This window comes from Protopterus annectens, chromosome 7.part0 (assembly GCF_019279795.1).
Source record: "Protopterus annectens isolate FY-2018-M chromosome 7.part0, PAN1.0, whole genome shotgun sequence".
NCBI lineage: Eukaryota > Metazoa > Chordata > Ceratodontiformes > Protopteridae > Protopterus > Protopterus annectens.
In genome coordinates, this window is record NC_056739.1 from 662,843,035 (window position 1) to 662,856,390 (window position 13,356).

A 13,356-nucleotide genomic window follows, 5' to 3' on the forward strand; every position below is an offset into this window, starting at 1 on the left:
TGGTGAATACTGCAGGGCTCCATCGGATGTGTCCAGACACCGGAACCATGACCTGAGCATCCAAAACACAAGCTCTATTATATGTCTGGCCTGTGCGTGTGCATTATTATGGCATTGTTGTTCAGGTGTGTGTGCATTTCTGATGGGTGTCATCAGCCACGGCTCCAGTGGGTACCCAGCATCCCCCACTAGGTGACCATAGAGAATGTCCACATTGGCAAATATGTGGTACAGCTGCGTCAGTCACCATATGTTTGACTTGTCATAGCTTCCAGAGCAGCCAGCACACACATTCAGTATAATGCCCTGGGCATCACATACGACCTGGCAGTTGATGGAGGGGATGCCCTTGCCATTGATGTAGGCCCTACTCTGCTCACTGGGTGGTGCTTTGATGTGTACATGCTTGCAGTCCATATCACCCACTACCCCAGATTAGTTAGCTATTTGGTGGAAGAGACATATATTGCGGGTCAACACCTCACGTGTTTTTAGGAAATATACGTGCTCACTGGGATGTGCTGATATGGCATCCAGGAATTGGTGGAATACTCTGGATGCTGATGCCTGTGAGATGCCCATGTTATCCCCAGTTGTAGTTTGGAAGGTACCTGTGGCTAGTATACCTAGGCCTACATATACCTTGGTATCCACTGGGATGGGTTCCCCTCTGCTTGTGTGGTGTGTCAGGTGTGGCCTGCACAACTCGACGATTTGCTGAAGGAGGTCTCTGTCCACCCTATAGCACTCCACTATCTCCAGCTCATGTAGCCCCTGGTAGGTTACCCTGGGTCTGTACACTCTTCTCTGTCTCCTCACTGTGGGTTGTTTGGCAGCATTGACATCCTCACCACCCTCAGCCTCTTGCACATTTTGTTCTATGTTGCCTGCTGCAGCCCTTCTCATTTTGTAGGTTTGGTTTTAAAGTGTCCCCACTTGTATACATTGGTGGTGTAGAGTGTGGAAAACACCAGGGGGGTGGGTGTTTGCTTGGTTTATAGTGGTGTTCTGGGGTGGGCTGGGCTGAACTGCTTCCTGTGTAATTAACTGATTCTGATACATTTCACCTGGCAGCTCAAATAGGTCTCCTTGATTACCTTCCTACTGGTGTATTTCCTTCCCATTGCCTCCCTGTTTAGGCCCGTGTGCGCACCGCGTGAATGAAGTGCTCAAATGTAAACGGTGTAGCTTTTTCCTGGTTTAACTTCCTTTTTCTTCCTGTAAAGCCTGGTGCATGGTGCACACACCTGCTTACACTTTGTAATGAGTGCTAGGCAGGTTTAGACACACCCCTGGCTTAGCTGTGCTAACCTGGGAGCATTCTCGAGCCACAGGTCTCCAATCCGCTTACAGTATGCCTGATACACACCCCCATGATGTCACCTATATCCTAGTCTTGCACCCAGCTATTTATACTCTTACACTCTTGGGACCTGCCTCACACATTGGGGAAATCTGGGATTCAGTAACCTTTCCCTCATTTGCATAGGATTGCCTACTAATGCATAGTTACATGTCCCACACTGAGCCTCCCGCCTTAGCAACCACTACTCACTGGCCAAGTTGCCTTTTGCCTGCCATTGGCTTGAATGGTAGAATACTGAATTTTTGTTAGAATGGTCATTTCAGTTTATTTTATTATTTTCCCCCCGATCCCGTTTGCGCGCTACTGCCCTCTGCTTGAACAACCGGGATCGGCAAAAAAACAATTAAAGTTGTTTTATTTATTTTTTAAAAAGTTTGCAATGCCAATGGCCTTCTACTTGGCCATTGGCATGCTTCCTCAATAATATGCAGCCTTTATTTGGAGCTGTCATAGCTCCGTTTTGGAATATGTATAACTGTACTCGGTTAGTAACCAAGTACATTTCTGCAGATTGCACTTGTCTTGAACGGACTAGTGCAAGCTTCCTGGATTGCAATATCACCTCATTTGCATGGATTTCTCCAGCAAATGAGGTGATTTGCATAGCAGGGCTTAGTCCGTGCAAGATTAGTACTGGAGTTCTCATGCACGCCCCTGCCGGTTGTTGCTGGATCGCACGGCAGACATATTGCCTGCGTGAGCTACTGCACTCATCCTGCACTCCGTGCAGGCTTTTGAGAATCCAGGCGATAGTTTTTGAAAAGTAAAAAAGAAGAAATTGCACCATATTTAGGTAAAAGAATCAAAGAGAGGAGTAGTAGTGTACTGAGGGAAATGAAAGATTCATCAGGTAAGATACATAGTACAATAAGAAGAGATCATGAATATAGTGAAAGAATATATTAGGACAGTATTTAAAGAGGAGGATGATAACATGGAAGGAAAGGAAAGTACATATATTTTCTGACACAGAGAATAAGGATTTTAAAAAAGTGATAGAAATAGAAAAACTAGAACAGATAATAAAATAAATTAACTTAAATTCAGCTATAGGACCAGATGGAATATAATATAAAATGTACAAAAATCTGACTATAGAGCAAAAAAAGTGTGTGTGGGGGTTATAAAGGTATTAAATGAATGGTTAGAGAGAGGTTTTATGTATAAAAAGTTATGTGGAGGTATCATCAGGTTTATATGGAAAAAAAGGAGAGAAGGAAAAAAATTCAAAATTGGAGACCAATTAAATTAAATAATACAAATTATAAGATTTTTATAAAAATATTACAAAAGGGTTGGAAGGTATAGAATGTAATTTTGTAAATGATTATGTGCTTAGTATGACAGGTAGAAAAGTTCAAGACTTATTATTAATAATTGGGGAATTAGTAGATGATATAGTAGTTAGAAAGCATCTATATCAGATGATCGAATGTTTAGGTAAGCGAATAACTAAATGTCGATCACTAATAATTGCACACACAAAACATTCAACAGCAGTTTCCACTCAGGGAAACAATGCCATTGCCCACTGAAAAAAAATAAACACAAATGAAGTGGGGGGCTTCGCCCCCACATCCTCCGATGTGGGAGGCTGTGCCCCCCACCCCCCCCCCGATTAAATATACCAACTCTGAGATCGCTCCACAGTGAAAAAAGGGAAAACTCCTCGCAATGCCCAAAAGACTTGTTTCTCTGAGTGGAAACTGCTGTTCGCAATTTTGTGTGCTTGATTATTAGTGATCAGTGTTTAGTTATTTGATTAACTAAACGTTCAATCAACTAATATAGACACGTTAGAAATGCTAAGGCAAAAGTAATGGTAGGAGACTTAAAGCATTTGATTCAATATATCACTCAGTATTATGAGATATATTTGATATCTATAATATAAATTAGAGGATTATAAGTGTGTGTATGTCAGCATACAAGTATAATATAGTGAAGATAATGATTAATGGATGGTTCAGTGAAGATATAAAGTTAGAGAAGGGTATTAGGCAAGGATGCCCATTGAGTGGTACATTATTCATATTTGTAATGAATGTAAAACATATGTACATGAATAAGGAGATATATGCTAATAGTTATTTTTTCTAAGGAAGGGATAAATCTGCCTATATTGTTAAAATATGCAGATGACATTATCATTACAACAAAAACAAAGTTAACATGACTGTAGTAATAAAACAAATACAAGAAGTTATTAAGGTTTTTGGGTTAGTATTAAATAAAGGTAAAACTAACAGGTGCGGAAGCAGGAACACACAACCAACAGAAAGAAGACTGCCTCCAGGCGACAATAACTAGTCCCCGACTCCACAGAAGTGTAAAACAACACTTTAATAATAAAACTTTTTGAAAAAACAAAAAAGGTCAAGTGCTTTCATCATGAATGACTTCATCAGAACAATAAAATGATCCACAAACTCTCTTTTTATACATTTTCCTTAATGAGTCAGTCGAGTTAAAACAATTAGGATTTAAAAAGACAGTCTTATAAAAATCTTAGTATAAAAATTGTTACACTTCTTATCCTTAGAATACATGAAAAAAGGAACAATTCAAACTGTTAGAAATAGTTTATAACTTTTATAAAATAATAATTTAATGTTATTTTAAGAGTTATAATCTACAAGCTCTAAACTTGAATTCAGGTTTGATGCTGATAGCATCATTTATACCAGGAAACTCAGCCCCATTTAACCTAAGTTGCCATTTGGTTTCAGCCCTTAATAACTTATTAGTCCAACCCCCCCCCCTCTAAAATCAACATAAACCACTTCCAGAATACCAAATTTAAAACTATGAGAGGGATTGGATTTAATATGTTTAAATAGAGCATTCCTTTCATCCTGTCTCCCAATGCTATAACAATGCTCATAAATTCTATGGTTCAGTTTCCTTTCCATCTTGCCAATGTAATAACATTGACAGGACATACATAGGGCTAGGTAAACAACACCAGTGGTGGTGCATGAACCTGTTGCAAAAACAACTTCAATATCAAAGGGACCTAATATAACCTTAGAGCCCTGAAAAATATAACTACAATAGTCACATGATCCACATTTATAAGTACCTTTCCTTCTATTTTTCATAATAGGTTTGTTCTCCAAAATATTTTTCAGATTGTTACTGACTTTGTAGGTAAAGAGGGGTTCAGGACCCAAAGCAGTTAATACGTTTCTATTTCCTTTAAATATAGCCCAGTTGTTCTTAATGATCTTCTTCACCTCATTAGAGGTTTCACCATAAGTTAGAACCATAGCCTGGGAGAAATCCTTTGGTTCACTGTGGGTCACAATTACTACCTCTTCACTAGCCCCTAATAATGGTTTGTATCTAATGTTCCATTCACTCATTACTTGATCTCTCATTTTCTTTAACAAATCCAATGGATAACCCCTGTGGAGGAACAGATCCATAACTAACCTAATTTCATCCTCCACAAGGGTTATACTAGAGCACATCATTACTACCCTTACCATCTGTCCCTTAACAATGTTCCTCTTGGTATAAGGTGGGTGGTTACTCGAATATTCGAGGTAATCATTAGAAAAACTGGGTTTTTTATAGACCCTGGAATGAAAGGAATTATTGTGAACATCTTTAAACAGTTTTACATCAAGAAAGTTAATCTCCATAGAATTACCATTACCTGTAAATTTAAAATAATCACAGATGTTGTTAATATACTTGAGAAAGGGTTCGAAGGATTTAACATTTTTCCACAAAATAAATAAATCATCCAAAAACCCTAGATACAAACACGATTCATTTTTATAACGGGAATTAAACAAGAACTTATTTTCCCAAAAATACATAACTAAATTAGCTAAAATAGGGGCACAGCTGTTACCCATAGCCACCCCTTTAACTTGTCTATAGAATTCCCCCTCAAAAGTGAAAAAAATTGTTCTTCAACACAATCTCCATTAATTCCAGTATGAATTTGATCATATTACTACTTAGGTTAGTTTTTTTCCACTAATACATCATTAAAAAATTCCAATCCAATATCATGGGGAATAGAAGTAAAAAGATCAACAACATCTATAGTTGAAAAATAAAGGTCATTACAATAAAATTCTTTCTTCACTTTCCTCAGGAAATCCCATGAATCTATAAGTACATGGTCTATAGGTACCAAAGCCTGTTTAACCATCCGGTCAATAAACACCCCTAATGGGTAGGTTATACTATTATGTCCGGAGATTATTAATCTATAGGGAGGGTCTTCCAAGTTCTTATGGGTTTTAGGGATACCAAATGCAATGGGTATGACTGGATGTTCCACATGAAGGAAGTTATATACCTCATCATTAATAACTCCTTGATATAAGGAGTCCTCCAAAAGAAACTTAATCTTTCTATAACTCAAATAAATTTCATCCCTAGAGGCTACCTCATATTTAGTGTTGTCATTCAACTTACTAGTGATTTTGTTGTTATAATCTTCCACATTCGTAATAACCATACCCCCACCTTTGTCAGGTTTCATGAACCTGACATTTTGGTTATCCCTTAATTGTGAAAGTAACTTTTTCTCAGCCAAAGGAAGATTATGTTTCCTATAACAATGTGTCCGTAGGGCCTTAAAAATCTCCTGACAACTGATATTTTCAAAGGAATGTAAAATGGGCACAAGGGGGGGATTGTTACAACTTCTCTTATAGGTTACAAGATTTCTAATGGAATCTAAATATGTTTTTTCTCTGTTCAAAAACTTGAGATTTAATTTTCTGACATAAATCTTAAAATCAGTTAAAATTTTACTACTTTCATCCCTAATTGTGGGTACAAATTTCATTCCCTTCATTAAAAGGTGAAAAAGGTCTTTACAGACTGGGAAATCTGCATTGTTATAGATCTTAAAATCTTTATATAAATAAACAATATTATCATTGTTAATGATAATATCGTCATCTTTGTTAATACTCTCATTAACATGACCTACTCGTAACTGTTCTTCCTCCTGTATGGTGAATTCCTGTATTTCTGCCTCACCCCTCCTTCCCCCCGGGGGCCAAAAAAATCTTTATCCTGTCTAATCTGATTTCTATTATAGATCCTTTCAGACCTTCTAAGGGGTGGAAACTCGACATCATAGTCATTGTCATCAATGGCAGCCCTATTAGTAGTACCATTCTCATTAGTGAACTGAGAATGAACCTGTACATTACCCTGACCCAAATCTTTATCCAAATATGCTTTAGGAAAAGGGTAGGCCAAACCATTCTTATATTCAAATTCATCTCTTGATAATTTCTTCTTTTTTCTAAAAATGTTGTTATTTAGTTCATTCTCCACTTTATCAGAAATAATGTTATATCTAAAGGTATACTGATTAAAGTAAACATAATTTACCACAGCTTTGTTAATTTCATCAATTTCCCCTAGAAGTTCTGCTATCTTTTTGTTTTTAATATTTACAATAAATTCCATCAATTCCACCCCATGACGATCAAACATCTGAATTAATTCTTCACATTCAGGTTCACCTTTTTTCAAACCATTAGGAAATTTAAACATACGCAGGCCCTTAGGGACCCGTTTTTTCACAATACATTCCCTTAAATATGAGTTGTCACATTGCAAAGCCCTAATTTTGTGTATTTTAGTTTCAAGAGTCACTAACCTATTGTCCATGCTGTTTTTATCGGCTTGGTTATTATTGCCAAAAAATGAGTATTCTCTTTTAGTCCAATCTTTGAAACGGTCATGTATAGGGTAAGATCCATTACAATCAATTCTATTCTCCATGTTGTTCACACCGTTAACGCCAGTTCCTTGAATAGTAATTTTCCTTTGTATGACCCGTAGTAAAGACAGCGCCTCGTGAACCCAGAACTGTTCCTTCTCTTGAATTCCCCACACTGGTACCAAGTCCATTGTTTCCGTTGTTACCGGAAATGTTAGTATTTTGGAGACGGTGGACTGCTTCCTGCAGTTCAGTAACTTTTTCAGTTAAACTCAATATTAACTGAAATAAATTATCATTATTACCACCAGTTTGTTGTCCACATGGGAAAGAAGGAGAATTTAATTCCTCCTCAAATAATGGTGAAAGATCGTTGTTTTCCATTCCAAATAAACGGGTCTAGTAGGCACCAATTGCACCCAGATTCCACTAGTAAAACCAACAGGTGCGGAAGCAGGAACACACAACCAACAGAAAGAAGACTGCCTCCAGGTGCCAATAACTAGTCCCTGACTCCACAGAAGTGTAAAACAACACTTTAATAATAAAACTTTTTGAAAAAACAAAAACAAAAAACAAAAACAAAAACAAAAAACAAAACAAAAAACAAAAACAAAAACAAAAACAAAAAAGGTCAAGCGCTTTCGTCAAGAATGACTTCATCAGAACAATAAAATGATGCACAAACTCTCTTTTTATACATTTTCATTAATGAGTCAGTTGAGTCAAAACAATTAGGATTTAAAAAGACAGTCTTATTAGGTCTCTTTGATATTGAAGTTGTTTTTGCAACAGGTTCATGCACCACCACTGGTGTTGTTTACCTAGCCCTATGTATGTCCTGTCAATGTTATTACATTGGCAAGATGGAAAGGAAACTGAACCGTAGAATTTATGAGCATTGTTATAGCACTGGGAGACAGGATGAAAGGAATGCTCTATTTAAACATATTAAATCCAATCCCTCTCATAGTTTTAAATTTGGTATTATGGAAGTGGTTTATGCTGATTTTAGAGGGGGGGATTGGACTAATAAGTTATTAAGGGCTGAAACCAAATGGCAACTTAGGTTAAATGGGGCTGAGTTTCCTGGTATAAATGATGCTATCAGCATCAAACCTGAATTAAAGTTTAGAGCTTGTAGATTATAACTCTTAAAATACCTTTAAATTATTATTAAATTATTATTTAATAAATTATTAAATTATTATTTTATAAAAGTTATAAACTATTTCTAACAGTTTGAATTGTTCCTTTTTTCATGTATTCTAAGGATAAGAAGTATAACAATTTTCATACTAAGATTTTTATAAGACTGTCTTTTTAAATCCTAATTGTTTTGACTCTGACTCATTAAGGAAAATGTATAAAAAGAGAGTTTGTGGATCATTTTATTGTTCTGATGAAGTCATTCTTGACGAAAGCGCTTGACCTTTTTTATTTTTTCAAAAAGTTTTATTATTAAAGTGTTGTTTTACACTTCTGTGGAGTCGGGGACTAGTTATTGGTGCCTGGAGGCAGTCTTCTTTCTGTTGGTTGTGTGTTCCTGCTTCCGCACCTGTTGGTTTTACTAGTGGAATTTGGGTGCAATTGATGCCTACTAGACCTGTTTATTTGGCATGGTAAACAACGATCTTTCACCATTATTCGAGGAGGAATTAAATTCTCCTTCTTTCCCATGTGGACAACAAACTGATGGTAATAATGATAATTTATTTCAGTTAATATTGAGTTTAACTGAAAAAGTTACTGAACTGCAGGAAGCATTCCACTGTCTCCAAAATAATAACATTTCCGGTAACAACGGAAACAATGGACTTGGTACCAGTGTGGGGAATTCAAGGAATTCAAGAGAAGGAACAGTTCCGGGTTCACGAGGAGCTGTCTTTACTGTGGGTCATCAAGGAACTGGCGTTAACGGTGTGAACAACATGGAGAATAGAATTGATTGTAATGGATCTTACCCTATACATGACCGTTTGAAAGATTGGGCTAAAAGAGAATACTCATTTTTTGGCAATAATAACCAAGCCGATAAAAACAGCATGGACAATAGGTTAGTGACTCTTGAAACTAAAATGCACAAAATTAGGGCTTTGCAATGTGACAACTCATATTTAAGGGAGTGTATTGTAAAAAAACAAGTTCCTAAGGGCCTGCGTATGTTTAAATTTCCTAATGGGTTGAAAAAAGGTGAACCTGAATGTGAAGAATTAATTCAGATGTTTGATCGTCATGGGGTAGACTTGATGGAATTTATTGTAAATATTAATAACAAAAAGATAGCAGAAATTCTAGGGGAAATTGATGAAATTAACAAAGCTGTGGTATATGATGTTTATTTTAATCAGTATACCTTTAGACATAACATTATTTTTGATAAAGTGGAGAATGAACTAAATAACAACATTTTTAGAAAAAAGAAGAAATTATCAAGAGATGAATTTGAATATAAGAATGGTTTGGCCTACCCTTTTCCTAAAGCATATTTGGATAAAGATTTGGGTCGGGGTAATGTACAGGTTCATTCTCAGTTCACTAATGAGAATGGTGCTACTAATAGGGCTGCCATTGATGACAATGACTATGATGTCGAGTTTCCACCCCTTAGAAGGTCCAAAAGGATCTATAGTAGAAATCAGATTAGACAGGATAAAGATTTTTTAGCCCTCCGGGGGGAAGGAGGGGTGAGGCAGAAATACAGGAATTCACCGTACAGGAGGAAGAACAGTTACGAGTAGGTCATGTTAATGGGGGTATTAACGAAGATGACGATATTATCATTAACAATGATAATATTGTTTATTTATATAAAGATTTTAAGATCTATAACTATGCAGATTTCCCAGTCTGTAAAGACATTTTTCACCTTTTAATGAAGGGAATGAAATTTATACCCACCATTTGGGATGAAAGTAGTAAAATTTTAACTGATTTTAAGATTTATATCAGAAAATTAAATCTCAAATTTTTGAATAGAGAAAAAACATATTTAGATTCCATTAGAAATCCTGTAACCTATAAGAGAAGTTGTAAAAATCCACCCCTTGTGCCCATTTTACATTCCTTTGAAAATGTCAGTTGTCACGAGATTTTTAAGGCCATACAGACACATTGTTATAGGAGACATAATCTTCCTTTGGCTGAGAAAAAGGTACTTCACAATTAAGGGATAACCAAAATGTCAGGTTCATGAAACCTGACAAAGGTGGGGGTATGGTTATTATGAATGTGGAAGATTATAACAACAAAATCACTAGTAAGTTGAATGACAACACTAAATATGAGGTAGCCTCTAGGAATGAGATTCATTTGAGTTATAGAAAGATTAAGTTTCTTTTGGAGGACTCCTTATATCAAGGAGTTATTAATGAAGAGGTATATAACTTCCTTCATGTGGAACATCCAGTCATACCCATTGCATTTGGTATCCATAAAACCCATAAGAACTTGGAAGACCCTCCCTATAGATTAATAATCTCCGGACATAATAGTATAACCTACCCATTAGGGGTGTTTATTGACCGGATGGTTAAACAGGCTCTGGTACCTATAGACCATGTACTTATAGATTCATGGGATTTCCTGAGGAAAGTGAAGAAAGAATTTTATTGTAATGACCTTTATTTTTCAACTATAAATGCTGTTGATCTTTTTACTTCTATTCCCCATGATATTGGATTGGACTTTTTTAACAATGTATTAGTGGAAAAAAACTAACCTAAATAGTAATATGATCAACTTCATACTGGAATTAATGGAGATTGTGTTGAAAAACAATTTTTTCACTTTTGAGGGGGAATTCTATAGACAAGTTAAAGGGGTGGCTATGGGTAACAGCTGTGCCCCTATTTTTGCTAATTTAGTTATGTATTGTTGGGAAAATAAGTTCTTGTTTAATTCCCGTTATAAAAATGAATGGTGTTTGTATCTAAGGTTTTTGGATGATTTATTTATTTTATGGAAAAATGGTAAATCCTTCGAACCCCTTCTCAAGTATATTAACAACATCTGTGATTATTTTAAATTTACAGGTAATGGTAATTCTATGGAGATCAACTTTCTTGATGTAAAACTGTTTAAAGATGTTCACAATCATTCCTTTCAATCCAGGATATATAGAAAACCCACTTTTTCTAATGATTACCTCGAATATTTGAGTAACCACCCACCTTATACCAAGAGGAACATTGTTAAGGGACAGATGGTAAGGGTAGTAAGGATGTGCTCTAGTATAACCCTTGTAGAGGATGAAATTAGGTTAGTTATGGATCTGTTCATCCAAAGGGGTTATCCATTGGATTTGTTAAAGAAAATGAGAGATCAAGTAATGAGTGAATGGAATGTTAGATACAAACCATTATTAGGGGCTAGTGAAGAGGTAGTAATTGTGACCCACAGTGAACCAAAGGATTTCTCCCAAGCTATGGTTCTAACTTATGGTGAAACCTCTAATGAGGTGAAGAAGATCATTAAGAACAACTGGGCTATGTTTAAAGGAAATAGAGACATATTAACTGCTTTGGGTCCTGAACCCCTCTTTACCTACAGAGTCAGTAACAATCTGAAAAATATTTTGGAGAGCAAACCTATTATGAAAAATAGAAGGAAAGGTACTTATAAATGTGGATCATGTGACTATTGTAGTTATATTTTTCAGGGCCCTAAGGTTAAATTAGGTCCCTTTGATATTGAAGTTGTTTTTGCAACAGGTTCATGCACCACCACTGGTGTTGTTTACCTAGCCCTATGTATGTCCTGTCAATGTTATTACATTGGCAAGCCAGAAAGGAAACTGAACCGTAGAATTTATGAGCATTGTTATAGCATTGGGAGACAGGATGAAAGGAATGCTTTATTTAAACATATTAAATCCAATCCCTCTCATAGTTTTAAATTTGGTATTCTGGAAGTGGTTTATGTTGATTTTAGAGGGGGGGGGTTGGACTAATAAGTTATTAAGGGCTGAAACCAAATGGAAACTTAGGTTAAATGGGGCTGAGTTTCCTGGTATAAATGATGCTATCAGCATCAAACCTGAATTCAAGTTTAGAGCTTGTAGATTATAACTCTTAAAATACCTTTAAATTATTATTTTATAAAGGTTATAAATTATTTCTAACAGTTTGAATTGTTCCTTTTTTCATGTATTCTAAGGATAAGAAGTGTAACAATTTTCATACTAAGATTTTTAAATCCTAATTGTTTTGACTCGACTGACTCATTAAGGAAAATGTATAAAAAGAGAGTTTGTGGATCATTTTATTGTTCTGATGAAGTCATTCTTGACGAAAGCGCTTGACCTTTTATGTTTTTTCAAAAAGTTTTATTATTAAAGTGTTGTTTTACACTTCTGTGGAGTCGGGGACTAGTTATTGGTGCCTGGAGGCGGTCTTCTTTCTGTTGATTAAATAAAGGTAAAAGTCAAGGCCTTGATTTTGAGGGAAAGATATGGGGAGTTGAGTTTAATAAGAAAAAAATAAGATCCTTGGAATAAACATTGGGAAACAAGAAATTATAAATTATGTATGGCAAGAGAAAATAGAAAAAATAAATCAAATGTATGTCTTTTGAAAGTCTTTTAGGCTTTCCTTTAAAAAGAAAGAATACTTAATAAATGTGGTACTGTTAGCAAAGGTTGCTTATTTAACCAGTATATTTAGCATTTCTTTAAATTTAAACAAAGATGTAAACTATATGATATTTTCCTTTGTCTGGGGAACAAGGATAGCCCTTGTGAAAAGAGGGGTGCCATATGTGAAAAACAAAAAAGGAGGTTTAGATTTAATGAACCCTATAGTGTATATTCAATCCTTAAATTTACATACAGTAATGAAGCATTTAAAAGATAATGAGGCTACTTAATAATGAAAATACTACGTGTGAAATATAAAACGGAAAGAATGTTTTTTTTTAGTTCAAAAAAGGAGTAGTTGTTGTAATAAAGAAATGGAAAATTATCAAGAAAAGATTATTTTGTGGAAAATTAATATGAAAGAAACTGAAAATTAATAGAAAAATGCTATGATAAGATTATGGAAAAATATTACAGAATATATCCTTGGAAGGAATTAAACAATGAGAAAAGGAATGCTATTGCTACAAGAATGAAAAGATATAAAAGATATATAAAGGGTCAAGGTCTTTTATGGAAGTGGTCTATACAATAAACTACCAATGAAGGGTGAATATGCTATAGACAGAGTATGTCTATATTGTGGTGAATTTGACATTTATGAACATGTTTTAATACAGTGTAAAAGGGTAAAAATTTTATGAGAAAAGA